Source organism: Stegodyphus dumicola, chromosome 10 (assembly GCF_044657685.1).
Source record: "Stegodyphus dumicola isolate Sdum_Otavi_A_Nest chromosome 10, ASM4465768v1".
Lineage (NCBI taxonomy): Eukaryota > Metazoa > Arthropoda > Arachnida > Araneae > Eresidae > Stegodyphus > Stegodyphus dumicola.
Genome location: NC_140777.1, coordinates 109945731 through 109960941, shown reverse-complemented (window position 1 = coordinate 109960941; position 15211 = coordinate 109945731). Strand labels below are relative to the sequence as shown.

General features: G+C 29.9%; 1 protein-coding gene across 4 annotated transcripts in view; it reads left to right on the top strand.

Annotated features, from left to right (window-relative positions):
- Positions 1 to 15211, top strand: part of LOC118189750 (protein turtle-like) — a 766067-nt gene that overhangs the window by 63325 nt on the left and 687531 nt on the right. The gene's annotated exons all lie outside the window — the stretch shown is intronic.

Genomic DNA, 15211 nt, shown 5'->3' with positions numbered 1-15211 from the left:
AGAGCGTGTATAAGGTTTTTTTTCTCCGTCTTACAAGCATGCCTTCGTGGTGTAATGGTTAGCTCACTCAGCGCGTGTTCGAGAGGTCCAGGTTCGAGCCCCTTCGAGGGAATTACTCATTTTTCAAGTCTCCCGCACAAAAATAACCTAATGTTATCCTAAATATCGAGTCTTTTCTTCTTTTAATTTTTTCCCCTTTTTCTCCATTGCGTTTTTATTGAAGAATTTCTTCGAGGAAAGCGCAATAGTCGTTATAAGTAAGATTTATCATTTGTATGTTTGAAATAAGCTATTGAATTATTCTCAGAAAACACAGAAAATGATCGAGAAAGGAACTGTATGATAATAACATAAGCCATATTATTTTCGACAGGCTTATAATTAATACTGAATCAATTCCATGCGAATTATTACATGGATCCAGCTGGTATATGAAAATTACCCAATATGCATATTGCAAAAAGATACCAAGTGTATAAAACGCACGATCTGGCAGCCATTACTTTAACTCTGCCTTAAGCACACGAAGAGCGAATAACAACTTTTAGGCTGCAAGTTTTTTCTTTACCTATGCGATAGGTTTATGAATATTCAACATTTTCTAGATATCCAGTAATAAATAGAGTATGGTAATTTCCCTTATAACTTATATCTGAGATTCTTTGGTGATCCTAAACCACAAAGAAAGATTGTACAGTGGGTAGAAATGTATGAAAAAACAGGCAAAAAATTAATGAAGTGCGTTGCACCTTAAATTACATTTAGTACACGTGATGCTAAGAATCATGAATAATGTATGGTGAGTAATGGTGAATACGTCTTTCGTGCTTTAGCGTGTCACGTAAAGTGTATATTAGGTATTGTTAACGGAGATAGATGTTACTATATAAAACAGTTTTTATATGTTTTGGAATGAAATTCAAATCCATTATTGTGTTAAGTGCAAAGAACTGCAAACTGATTCATTTTCCAACAACAGTTAAAAAAATCTACTTAATAATTTTTATTATATAAAGTGTTGTTAATTAGGTTGCAGTTACATTGTTCATAATGCTAATTATATTTTAATTTCAAATGTTTAAATTAATTCTTTAAGCAATAAAACTTACATTTAGAGTTTATTTCATTTTCTCAAGGAAACAATTAAATAAACATAACATATTTTCCGTTTGCAGAAAATGTAATCCGTTGTATTTAAATTTAATCCGCAAAAATCTAATTAAAACAATTAAAAAGATGTAAACCTTCATATCATTGAGAAAGATATGTTACAGTGCATTTGATGGATCTGTCATGCTGCCGAAAACCAATATATTATTATAATTAAATAATTATTGAAAAATTCTGTATTTAAATTATTCAGAGAGTATTTTTCGTAATTATTTAATAAATTTCCACAAATGAATTTATCTATGTATGATAATATTTATCATCTAATTTAGTTTGAGTATAATTAGCATCTGTTTATTTGCGCTTATAAAGAAAGTTAGGCAATATCTGTAGTTTCATTTTTGTTAAAGCCAATAATTTTGTGTCGCAGTTTTAAACACAACCAAACTGCATATACGTTGGAATCATTTTACAGGTAAGAATAAACGTATTTCGAAAATGTTAAATAAAAAATATCTGATGTGCACATTGCACGACTTTCTTGTAGGCCTACTACAATACATTTTCTGCTGCATTCCATTTAAACGTATTTCCTAAAATTTCATAAGAGATACATTTTTCACGGATTTAATTCAATTCTCACACCGCGGCAAGGCAAAAATACATAAAAACTCGAAACATTTCTTTTAAAAATTGTAGAACACATAAAAATATAAAATACCAAGTGCAGTTAAAACAGTGAAAAGATTAACGAACAAAATTAGAGCTTCTACACAAAAACAAGCAATTCGGCCAGCAAGCAAGAAGGCATATTTTTCGACGCATAAAACCGAAAGTTTACTTGTTTCACTCTGCCAAAAGACACGGGTTAAGGCGCAGAAACTGAATACGCTATTCTACTAAAGAGTTTCAAATGTAAACAAATGGCGGCTACATTAAGCTTAGTAGCCCTTAAACAACATCTAAATTGTTTATAATTCTAAATCTCTTGCATGCAGATTACCTAAAACATCAAAACCTTAACCGGAACATAAAAACAACATAATTCAATCACTTTTAAAGCAAAAAATGTTCAATTTACCGACATTTATATGAACTTTTTTATAGATTTATTCTTATGAATAAATTACAATTAATTTTACAATTTTATTCTTCTTATGAATATAAAAATTGAGCTCATCGAACTGTGTAACTGAGTAAGTATATACAACTTTTGATCGAAACTACTGCGAACAAAAAGGGATGTCCACAAAGATATGTTATAGCAGTCCCATATACAAAATTTCAACAACCTGAGGCTACTCGCTTTTGAGTTATGCGAGATACATACATATATAGATACGTACAGACGTCACGAAAAAAAAATCTCTTCTGAGTCCATTTTAAAACCGTTTGAGAAAAAAAAAGAGTCTTTTGTTCTGACCATACGTACAGATGTCCCACAAAAGTATCTCTCAAATGGATTCAAGAGTAGTCAAATGGATATTTTCGCTGAAATATGGTACACGAAATTTTTCGTGATTGCAATACGTGATTGCAATTTCTTTCTTTTACTACAAGGAAACAAACACATTTTCTTTTTCTTACCGCAAAATGTTAACAAACGCATTGAAGAAATATTTTTTGTAGTTTATTTTTATCGTAATCAAGAGTCATTTTAGTTATTTCCTAATTAATACCTTAATTTAATTTCTCAAATCTATGACTGATTTAAATAAAAAATAAACCTAATCTAAGTTTCAAAAATATAGAAGATAAATACTACTACGGTACAAAAGATAAATACGCATTGGAATAAGCACATCTAAGGTTATTGATAAAATTTTCTTAATAAATGTAAGAAATTATTAATGAATAAGGAAAATAATTTCTTTTGAAGATATGGATTTGTTTGTCTGTTCATATATTAAAATAATTCGAGATATAATTGTAAACTATTTTTCAGATCCAAACGTTTTTAATTTAAAAACCCCTATTACTTTGGAATCGTGATTTTTATTTTTTAATTTTAATACTTTCACGGAGGAAATTCAAACAAAGGAGAAATTGAAAAAATACTAAAAACTAAGTAATAATTAATTAATAATAAATAAAATAAAAACTAGTAAAAGAAATCATAAAAATAATATATTTTATATATTATAAATAATATATAAAATATTATATACTGAAATCTGACTTTTTACATATTGAATAATGAACTCATTATTTACTATAATTACTGCATGACTATGCAGAGAATCATAAAGCAAAGTTTATTAATAATGTATTACAAATATCGTTTTAGAATCTGTGGGTTATCTACGACTTAATTTTAAATATATACTATAGAATTACACAGAAATTCTAATTTAAAAGCTTTAAGCTCTTTTCTTTAGTTAATATAACAAAATGCGCATCTAACGTACACCAGAAAAGTAACTGAAATTGTTTCCTTGAATAGTTATTCCCCTGCGTCTGTGCTAGTTTATATAAATTAAAATTTGAATTTAATACTTTAGTTTTATGTTTTTATCATATGAAGTTACATATACAGGGAATGTTTTATGCAAATGTATATAGGAAACAACATATGTGAAAACGCTAAAAATATTTGCTGCTCTTCAGGTTCAGAGTTATTACAAACATAAACTGCAACAAAATTGCATTTGGGAGAATTAAACTTCCAATAATGTTTCTGCATTCGTAATGCATTACTTTCAGTTAACATGCATAAGATCAAATTTAATTTTAAAGGAACCAAATATTGCCTCTTGTGTAAACTAAATTACTTTTAGATATGAATATGATGTTTTGCATAAACTAAAAGTGGATTAAAAGCATATTTCTTTTAAGGTTCTACTTGTTTATGTAAGGAATATATATTTTTACCTCTTTTTAAAACAATATTATAATTATATCTTAAAAAACTAAGAATTTTTTACTTCAGAAAGAATCATTATTTCCTTTTCATTACGCAAATTTATTTTCTTAATTGTAAGCCGCATTTGTTTATTCGGAGAAGTTAAAATATTTTGCCTAAGTGTATGCCATGTACTGACTGAGCACATACTATTAACACATATTTTTATTATGCGTATATGAAAATTATATTAATTTTCGTTTTGATATTACGTAGGACGTATACATACTTTAAAAAGGAAAATGTGTAATGAAATGTAAAAAATATACTCCAGACACATTCCGATCTCAACTGCCGAATTCTAAATCTATTATTATTAATATATTTTGCTTCGAACGCGAACTCTGATAACGCAAAATTACTAGCTAGCTGTTCCACTACATTTTAATAGTGCAATATATCACACGCTGATGCTTAAAAGATATATTACTTGTAAAATCCCAGCAAAATGTAGTATTTTAACCTTCTGTTACATCATGAGAGTAAACTTAAAATCATCCTAAGACGTTGCTTTGAATCGTGAAACATTAATGATATCCGAGCCAGCGTCTAGTTCTCATATCCGCGCCATGGCGGCTTGAATTATTCATGTTTAACGTCATCGCACCTTTCGCATGAAAAATAGTTTTCTATCTTCAGATGAACAAAATACTAATAGTCTTTTAAAATGTGAAGGGAATTCTAATAACCCAAGGTTTCTTTTAGAACTTGCTTAGCTACTGCTAACTGAAAACCCTCAACTCCTTACCGTGGTTCATAATTGGAATAAAAGTGAAATAGTGTTACGTTTGTGAACGTGATACGGAAACAAAACTGAATTTTTAGCTAGAAAGTATATGTTCTGTATACTTTTATAAATTATAAAAGCACCGGCAGATGTAGCTGTCTTCCGCTCCTTTGGTCATTTTTCTACAAATGGCAAAAGGCTTCAAAGTGAAAATATTTATTCTCAGTTCACTATTTGTGTAATCTGATCAATGTGAGTGCAACATATTCAAATTCTCAGCATTCTTATTTTGTTCAGTTCGGTAATTTTAAAATGTAGTTATGATGCAACAACTATTTTGAAATGTGTTCAAATTTCTTTGACAACTAAATTAAACTTTATTCATTTACTGCTTGATGATTGTTTTATTTGAATCATTCTGTTCCTTTCTGCTTTGTGCAAATATTTTCTTGCATCAGCCGTACATTTGAACCTGCTTTCATCTAATAAAGTAGTTGCCAAAAGAAAATATCCCAAATTTGCAAATTTAATCCTGTAACTGGTATTACGCTAGCTCCAAAACACTTAAATTTTTGAAAATGCACTAAAAGAAGTATTTTCTTGATTAGAATTCCAAAATGCACTATTTCAAGGGATTTTGTTATTGCCTTCATTTTTAGACACATTTTAATATGTTCATCTGTATATATGGAAGACAGAAAAGAAAACATGTATATAAAAATTCTAACTTTAATTCACAGCGGTTTTTTTTCTTTGTATTTCAGTTTGGTTATTTCACCCTTCTGTCTAAAATAGTCATTGTTTAATATAAACCTCGCTAAACAATGTCACTTCAAAGTTAATACGCTTCAGTCAGTAATAATTTCAGAACATAATTATCAATCAACAGAAATTAAATATCGGAATTGACACCGAATCATTTTGAGGACGATTTCATCTTAAACACTTTACTTTCGCTTTCCTCTTGTCTTGTCTATCTAGGTCTGTTGCTTGCTGTTTCAAGTATTTTTCGAGCTTTAATACATCATCGATGTAGTTTCTTAAGAACATGGGCCCAATGCGCCACTTTATCAGTGCTGGCTTGTAAAAAATGTCTGTCAAAAGAGAATAAAAAGAAGTATATGTTAACTCGACATTGTACTCTAGAGGTATTAATAGCTTATGTGCATAAACAAAACATTTAATATGAAGCTGAGAAATTTTTTACAGTTAAAACACAAACATAAAATAAATATATTTCTAGTGTCTTTAAAGGGAAAGAGGCTTCTTTCCGTCAGTACGTTATTTCTTTTTTTTTTTTTTTTTTTTTTTTTTTTTTTTTTACTGCAGAGGCCATGTAGAGTTGCAAGAATAAATATATATATATATATATATATATATATATATGTGTGTGTGTGAATAAATGCTAGGTATAAAACAAACCGAAAATGGAAATGGAATTTACATCTCTTGCTGTATTGTAATAAGGGGTTTGTTAAACGAAATAAATAAATAAATAAATAAAACAACCTCTTTTTGAACGGACAAACTCACACATCAAAATTTAAAATTTAGAAATAATCTTAGGAAACAAACAAAGAAATCTGTCTCTTTATCAGTCAAAATAAGCTCCCACAGTCAAAATAAGCAATGCCACAAAGGCAAAGCTACAGCATCCAAACGTAGGCAAATTCCCAAAAAATTGTCAAATAACAGATAAATTCTAAATATATTTTGAGTAAATCTAGGCCAGAAATAATAAAAATAAAATTTAATGTGAGTGGACAGTGTTCAAAAACATGCACAACAAAAGTAATTGTAACATATACAGAAACAATTGCAAGTTTGATCTAAAAATATAAAATAAGAATTAATAAATAGATGGAAAGTTATAGTCGTATGGTGAAATAAGAATAATACGAGCCGTATTATATTTTAAATGGGAATTAGAAAGAATTTTTGTTGACGGCATCGTAATGTTTATTGATGATGGTAAAGTAGTATATGAAGGTCATTACCACAAATGAAAATCGATTTCATTTCTTTAATTCTTAAAATAGATTAGTATTAGAAAAACGTATATGCAGAGCTGTGAGTATAAGATATATAGTACGCTTGTAGCCCTATATGTACTATAAATTTGATTTTAGTAAGAATATAAGGTATTTCTCCCGCCCTATTAGCGTTCCTTCGTGGTGTAGTGGTCTTCAAGCTGGGCGCATATTCCAGAGGTCCATGGTTGGATTCCTGACGAAAACGTTGCTCATTTCTCATCTCTAGTGCTTTAAAAATTAACCTAATGTCTCAATAATGACGCCCGAACTAAAAAGGTGGTGGATGATTATTCTCCCCACCTCAGGATTTGGCGATTGGGTCCCCTAAAACTCCAGTCGCCTACACACTGTAGTGGTCTACACACTGAGCGCGTTTTCCAGAGGTCCGTGGTTCGATTCCCGGCGAAGGCTTTGCTTACCTGCTTCCAAAAAATACCTAATGTCTCTTCAAGGTAATAGGAAAAAATAATTAATTCGTAATTAAATATACATACTGTTTATTAAGGTGGAATTATGCGGTTTTAAAATGTAAATTAAAACTAGCCATCTTCATCTAGAAGTTATGAAAAGCTGTTTGATGGAAATCAAACAGACAACCATATTGCACACAAGATGAAAGAAATATAAATAAATTAATACATATAAATTCCTATAAATATTGATAACGAAGATTTTCTTTCTTAAAAAAGTGCTTTTGGGGGTTTTCAAAACTGAAATTTAAAAATAATTTCTCTCTTTTAAATTAATTTCTTACTTTTCTAATTTTCTAGTTTTAGTTAATTTAGTGTTCCTTCTAGTAGTACTCTCAGGAGCACTTTAATTTTCTCTCATTCCTCGCGCTTTTCCTCATTGTGATGTCTTTTTAAGTTATGATTCAATTAAATAAATTAAATATTTAAACTAAATCATAAGTTATGACGAATTCATACAAATTTCAAACAAAACAAATATCTTGCACCTTATAGGTACACAAAGTTGCTAGATTTAGTCATTCTTTGCCGAGAATATAGGCTAAATAAATAATAAAAAGGCTATTGGAGAAGAAATAGATGGTGTATTTAATTATGGCAAAGCACACGAGGGCTATCTGCCTAAAGGGAGGGATGCCTTTCGTGGAGGACTTTCTAAGGGAAACTGGCTCGTATACACGTTACACATGGGGAAAACCACGAAAACGCCCATGCAGCCAGCCCGTTCGCGGGATTCGAACCTCAGACCGAACTACCAGTGTTCAGCGCCTTTACCGCTCGGCCGCTGGTGGGCCTTGAAGAAATAGATACATATAATTTATATTTTATAATTTTTAAAATTTATTGTGACTCACTACTAAATTAATGATTGCAAATTAATTATTGAGTTAATTATTTTATTTTACTAATCATTAAATTATTATTTATTTTATTGATTTAATAATTATTAAATTATTTACAATCAAGTTTTCATTAAGACCATACCACATTCTTTGACTACATCTGAAAAATCTTCATAGATTTCTTAATATCTTTCCTTCAGTAATTAAGATTCAAGAACATTTTAATGCGATTGAAAATTACATTTCAAAGATGTGTTAACTCTTTTAATTAATAGCGGTTTATTAAATATTTTAATGTTACTAACATAATTAAACCAAGCCAATAATACATAATTTAGAGAACCTTTCAATTACAAAATAATTTATACATATCCTTTACAATTTTTATTTACATTGGTACTAAAATTTAATTATGTCAAATAAAAGATAAATGAAAAATTGCTAATCTTCATAATTACAATTTATTTATGTGCTATTACAAATTTACAATTTTTTTTATATTCTACAAATAAGTATTTATAAACTTTTCTTGGATAGGAAATATATTATTAAAAGCTTAAACATAGGTAAGACATTTACTGAGATTTACTACTAAATTAATTATTGTTATTTTATTGTTGAATTAATTATTTCATTTATTCATAATAATAATTTGTGATGGATATTTAAAACGAAATCATGGATAAAAAAGTTCGGATAAGAAATACATTATTAAAAGCGTAAAAACTACTAATAAATGTTTAAAACCTACTTATAAATTCATGCCAAAAATATATGTTTTAATTTTCATGCTAACAATTCTGCTTTTATAATCATATATAGTTTCTTTATTCAACGTTTCTTGAAAAGGATATTATACATAATGCATTAGAGCATTTTCAAAAGAAATATTCCTGAATAAAGAATTCAAACTTGTTTTGCTCGAATATTACACATGTCGTCTCTTTGCTTTTCTGAAAATAAAAATTTTAAAATGAAATAAATTGGAAAAAACATATTTCTTTTCATAGAAGTAAATAAAGGCAATTTTTTACTAAAAATAGTTTTGAGAGAAATACAAATTTAAATAAGTTTATATATTTAGTTTTAAGTTCAGCATTTAATCGCAGATTTAATTTTTCTACAATTTCGTTATAAAAGATCACCGTACTTGACAGACTGAAATATGAAGCATTTATTCATTTCCTATTTATTATCTATGTACTAGTAAGCTCTCGATTCTCTAAAGAACTGAATGAGCGAACGTTCGATACTCACTACGGTATGAGATGCATGCAAATGAGAATGGGAGAGTTAAAAAGTAGATAATAAATCAAATTTTAAAGTTGTATATACATTTTTAAGAATAAAAATAAATCCATGGCCATTATTTTTTTCTTCGCCTTTTTGAATCCTATTAACCAAGATGATGATGTTGTCGCTTAACTCTGGAAAAAATAACTGGAGTAACATTAAATAATAACTGAAGTAGGCAACTTATGCCTTAAAGCTCATTCGTCTCAAAATATGGTAACATCAAAACAGTTCGCAGAATGCAAATCATAAAATTAGATCACAATAAAGTTTATACGATCCTATTTATTGTATTATAGGAATCTTAAAAATCCGAATTTTAAATGTATAAAAAAAAAATAAAATAAATAAAAAAAAAAACTACCCAGTTCTCCAAAATAAGCCCTAAAAAGTTAGGATTCCTAACCATGTAAATCGTTGCCATCCTCAGTTTCACGTACAAGATGTTTTTTAATGTAACTTACAAATTTTGAAATGAAGGCAAACAACAATGACATAGAACATATTCATGTAGGAAAGCATACTCGGGACTGAAGAGATGGCGCTGAAAGCCAGAGCTCCATGTCGGCATATGGTACATTCCTTTTAAACCTTATGATGTCGTACGAACTACTTGTATCTTAACACTGAGTACATTGATATGTATTTGTGTATGACTTACTTAAAACTTGTAGCGACATTATTTTGGAAGCAGGAGAAAGATAAAAAATATGCAACGCCTTCGCTGGGAATCGAACCGCGGACCTCTGGAATACGCGCTCAGCGTGCAGACCACCACACCATAAAGTTATGCGAAGAAGGCGGGAGAAATACCTTATAAGCTAATGGGTGAAAGACTGGCAACATCCATTAAACTCTAGCTATCTCTGAAAATGCTAAGAAATCCATGTGGATTCGATATCAGGCATGCGTTTGGACAAACTGTTGGGATTTTTAATACTCGTTTGGAAACCATATGTTTTATTTATTAGTCGGTTGTACTGTTACGAATAGCCTACTAAAGTGCTTTACACTGTCTTTTGTACTGTGTTCCTGATATGTGTTTGAATCGTTCGACCTCCAGCGGTTTCCAAGTTCAATAGCGCTTCTTCTTATGATTCATATTGATACTCTCAATCTTTCTGAAAAAATTCTGAAAGTTTGGTTTATTTCTCACCTAAGATACAGATCAGACAGATTAATTATATTTCAAGAGACTGCATAAACATAAATTAAATCAGAAATATTCATATTTTTCGAATTTTAACGAAGTATGTCGTAATATATACCTAGAGAACTGAATAAAAGTTTAAAATGATGATCACGAGAATCATGTAACACATAACAACATATTGACTAAAGCATCTATTGACTAAAGATTTAGCAATGTAACTCAAATAGCAACAGTTGCTTAGCAATCTAATGAGAGTTACTGAAGCTAAATTTGAACAGACCAATGCAGAAGAAACTGTTTCAACATTTAATGCGTTTTGTTTGAGAGAGATTTAAAGCTTTTGGAAGGATTAATTCTGAACGTCCCTTTGCTGAATAAGTTCACAGAATAAACATTATTATTTCTCCATGTCATACTTAGAGCGTTCAACTAATAAACATAATGTCTTCTGATTTCTTCAATTGATACGACACTTTCCAATGACAAAATTAGGTCTTTTCCGTTTTTTATAAACCATTCTTCTCGCATTTTATGAAAGCAATGATGTTAATTTTAAACAAGCTCCGAATTATCTTTGCTTTCACCATTAAGAAGCTATATAACACAGAACAGCATATCGACTAGTGCGTGTGTGGACTAGGAATTTAGCAATGCAACTCGAATATCAACAGCTATACAATGTGTTTAAAGTTTAATAGAAGCATGAAGCAAATCATAAGTAAACTTTCTGCCCATTAGTGCTCAAAAGGTCTAGACAGACAATGGATATTACTAATTAGCTGAGTAGGCTATCTGTATTTGTGATATGAATAATTTCTTCATGTATAACATAACTGTAAGCTAGCCTTCTTTAGAAATTATCGAGTAGATGACTATTTTTCAAAGCTATTGCGTGATTTGTCGTAATCAGGTTATCAATATAACATTTCTGCAGTTATATTTCCGTTTTTATAACATATATGCAAAATGTGGTAGATATATTTTGCACTTTGTTTAATGTTTCATATAAATATACTTCACTATAAATTATCCAGTAGCATGCAATAGCAAATCCTGCTAAATCTGTTACCATAAGACATTTTTTCTAACGTTTTCATTGAAAGGAATGTTAAGCACAAATCCGCCTTTAAATAGTAATGGCAATGCTGTTTCCCCGGAATTTCATTACTTTCTTTCATTTAGATAAATATATAGCTTCATTAATTAAATTGCTTAATTGTTTTAATTCTAAATTCCTATCGGCGAAATAAACTATGAAAAAAAACTGTAGTGTTACGTTCTTCTTTAATATTCTGAATGAAGGAATGTCTGTAAATCTTAACATATAAGATGAAAATGTTGCCTGAATAGAATCCGCATTATTTATGAACATTTACCTTAATTCAAATTATATTGCATGATAAAATATTCATTTTTTCACCTATGGAAATCATTAGAATAAGTGAGAGGATAAAAGTATGAAATTGACGTTTGTTACAACTAAGAGAATACAATACAGATGAGAAAATAGTGTCAAATATACCTCTCCAAAATACAATATTTTCGAGCTTTTGCTAACTGCACTTTTAGTTCATTGTTGATGTAGATCATGTGTAATCGTAGGTTAACAGGTTACAGTAAGAGATTCGAATTATTTTGAAAAGTTCTACTACATTTATATTGCAAATGTTTCAAATGGACTTTTGCGATTCTTCCGAAACTGAAAAAAATTAAACAAGACAATTGCCGAAATAGCGCAAATTGCGAACATAAATTAATTATTTCAAAAGAAAATCTTAAGCATCTTCTGAAGGTATTTATTAAAACTAGACTATGAGCGTAGAATTTCAAACATATAAACATATTAGCTTACATTTTCATTAACCACATACCATATGATTGACATTCAGGGATAAAAATAACATAATAAAATAAATGTCCGCAAATGTAAAATGATACTAAACAAATCAAAGTTACTGAAACATAAAATGAGTTAACACGAATGTGAATGAAATACAAGAATTATACAGAGGTTATTCGCATAGTTTTAGACGATTTTGCTTTGCTGTAAAATATTCTTCCGTCTGTAATTTTTTAACTGCAACTATACTTTGAAAATATAAATTACCGTTGGCTACTTGGCTGTTTAAGACACAATAACACTCCGAACAAATACTAATTCAGAAGTCAAACAACTAAAATCAGCGTTATATTTTCAAATTTTCACAGGACTAGTTTCGATGGTTTTACCGAACCACCATCCTCAGCTGCAAAAGCGCAAATGAGCAGTCAGCATTTGCGCTTTTGCATCTGAGGATGGTGGTTCGGTAAAACCATCGAAACTAGTCGTGTGAAAACTTGAATATATAACGCTGATTTTTACTGTTTGACTTCTGAATTACTTGACTGTCTGTTTTCATACAAAAAAAAAAAAAAAAAAAATGTCGCTTTTAATGAAGCAATAGATGAAAGGCCACATATGTGTTCTTTCCGAAGAAAATTATTTGTATCTACTTGTTAAAAAACATTGTGAAAGGCCATGAATTTCCGATATCTAAAGCAATGATAGGTGATGTTGTCAATAACAAAGCAAACAAACGTCAAAGTTTAGCTTCAAGTGGAAAAATTATTCCAAATACGTATTCAAGGGGGGAAAAAAAGAATGTTTTGAATGTTGCAAATGTAAGATTTTAATGTTAAGCGAAAATCCTTCAAGTCAAAGGACAGTTGCAAAATCATTAAAATGATCGGTGTCAACTGCAAACAAAGTGATTAGTTTCAGAAGTCAAATAACAAAAATCTGTGTTACATTTAAAAAAATTTCACAGGACTAGTTTCGATGGTTTTACCGAACCACCATCCTCAGCTGCAAAACCGCAAATGAACAAGATAGGAAAGAATGATTAGATAAGATAAGAAAGCCCGGACAAGAATAAGCAAGTGGCGCCATCTATTGGTGAAACCAGAACTAAAACATAATTACTTTAAAGGCCGAAGGCAAATTTGGATTTGAATTAGGATAGTTAACTAGAACAGAAAGATTTTTATGAATGTGAAATGCCCCTAGAAAATCCATTTCTCCAATGGAAGATGTTTTTTGAATAATTTTGGCAGTAGAAAAATTGAAAGTGTGATTGTCGGACCAACAATGTTGAGCAACAGAAGACTTCTGTGTTTCCTTTTTTCTAACATATGCCTCATGTTCCTTGACGCGAAATTTTAAGGCTCTCTTAGTTTGGCCGATGTAAATTAAACCACACTGGCAAGGAATCCTATAAATACCCCAGGAATTCATATCCGGAATGGGGTCCTTGAGTATTGTAATATCTTGTTATTTAATAAATAAATATAATTATTGTTGAAGTGGCAACGCCATTTTTGTATTAAAACCGTTACTCAGCAACGTGAGATATTGTTTTAAATAAGATGAGATTCTGAAGATTTTACAGCTAGGAGCAGGAAGCTTAAGAATTGTATAAAGTTTGTCTTTCACCGTGAACTAGAAATAAAATTTATGTTCTACTAAGAAGATTGTCTGTTTTGTAAATTACTGCAAAATACATTACAGTCTTAATTAATTGGAGGTTCCACCAAGATACTGGAAATTAGGAGTGCAATTATCAATTTTGATGGTGCTGGTCTCCTAATCCCAGAAATTTGCTGAATTTTTTAGAACAAGTTTGCTAATACCAATTGTAGAGTTTGTTTATTTCAAGGAGAAATGGATGTAAGAAGTCTGCTGTTTTAAAGCTAGATTTGAAGCGGATCATTAAGGTTATCTTCTGTGCTTCTATAACTTGCGTCCGAGCAAAAATTGTCAAAAACAGGATACTGGTGATCTCTGAAGATAAGATTAACTTTTGGTTTTCTTAAAAAAGCTTTTATTGAATTTTAATATTTGTTTCAGAATTATAGTTTATCGTGGAAGATTTTGTTTAAACTAACTGACACTAAAATATTCAGCTTAAATTTATAATTGATATTTGTGGTAAACAAGTATTTTAAAATTATTATTTATGCTTTACTTTATTTGTGTTGAATTTTTATGTTGATAATTGATATGTGTAAGCCATCCAGGCATTTATAAAAAAAAAGAACTGCTAGCTGACTTTTGAATTTGTTGCCAAGCAGGCGGGTGAAAATAAGCAATAACGTCAAACTGACGTAGTGTGATTTGATTATACTGCTGAATTGGCAAAGATTTTTTTTTCTTAGTTCTCGCCATCCAGGCGTGTGATAGATAGTAACGTCATCCCGACGTATTACAGATTGTATATTCTAAAAGTTGTATTGCCAAACTGGCAAAAATTGTTTTTGTTATCGCCAACCCGGCTTGGAGATAGATAGTAAAGTCGTCAAACTGACGTGGGTAAAATTCCATTGTATTGTCTAACTGGCAAAGGTGTTTATATAGTTATAGCTAACGAGGCTTGTGAATAGTGAGTTGAAACATCAACACGACGTAGTATTATAGTATTTTGTGCCAACATGGCAAAGTTGTTTAAATAATTCTCTCCAATTGTTTAGTGTGAATTTCGTATTTGAGAAATTAAATCTCACCAGAAATTATACATTTTTAGTACAAGTACGATCTTTTAGATTCAATTACGAAAGGAAGCCTAATAAAGGTAACTTGTGTCAACATGTCATTCTTAGCTAGGAGTAAAAAACAGGATTTAAAGGTACTAGCAGAAGAGTTAGG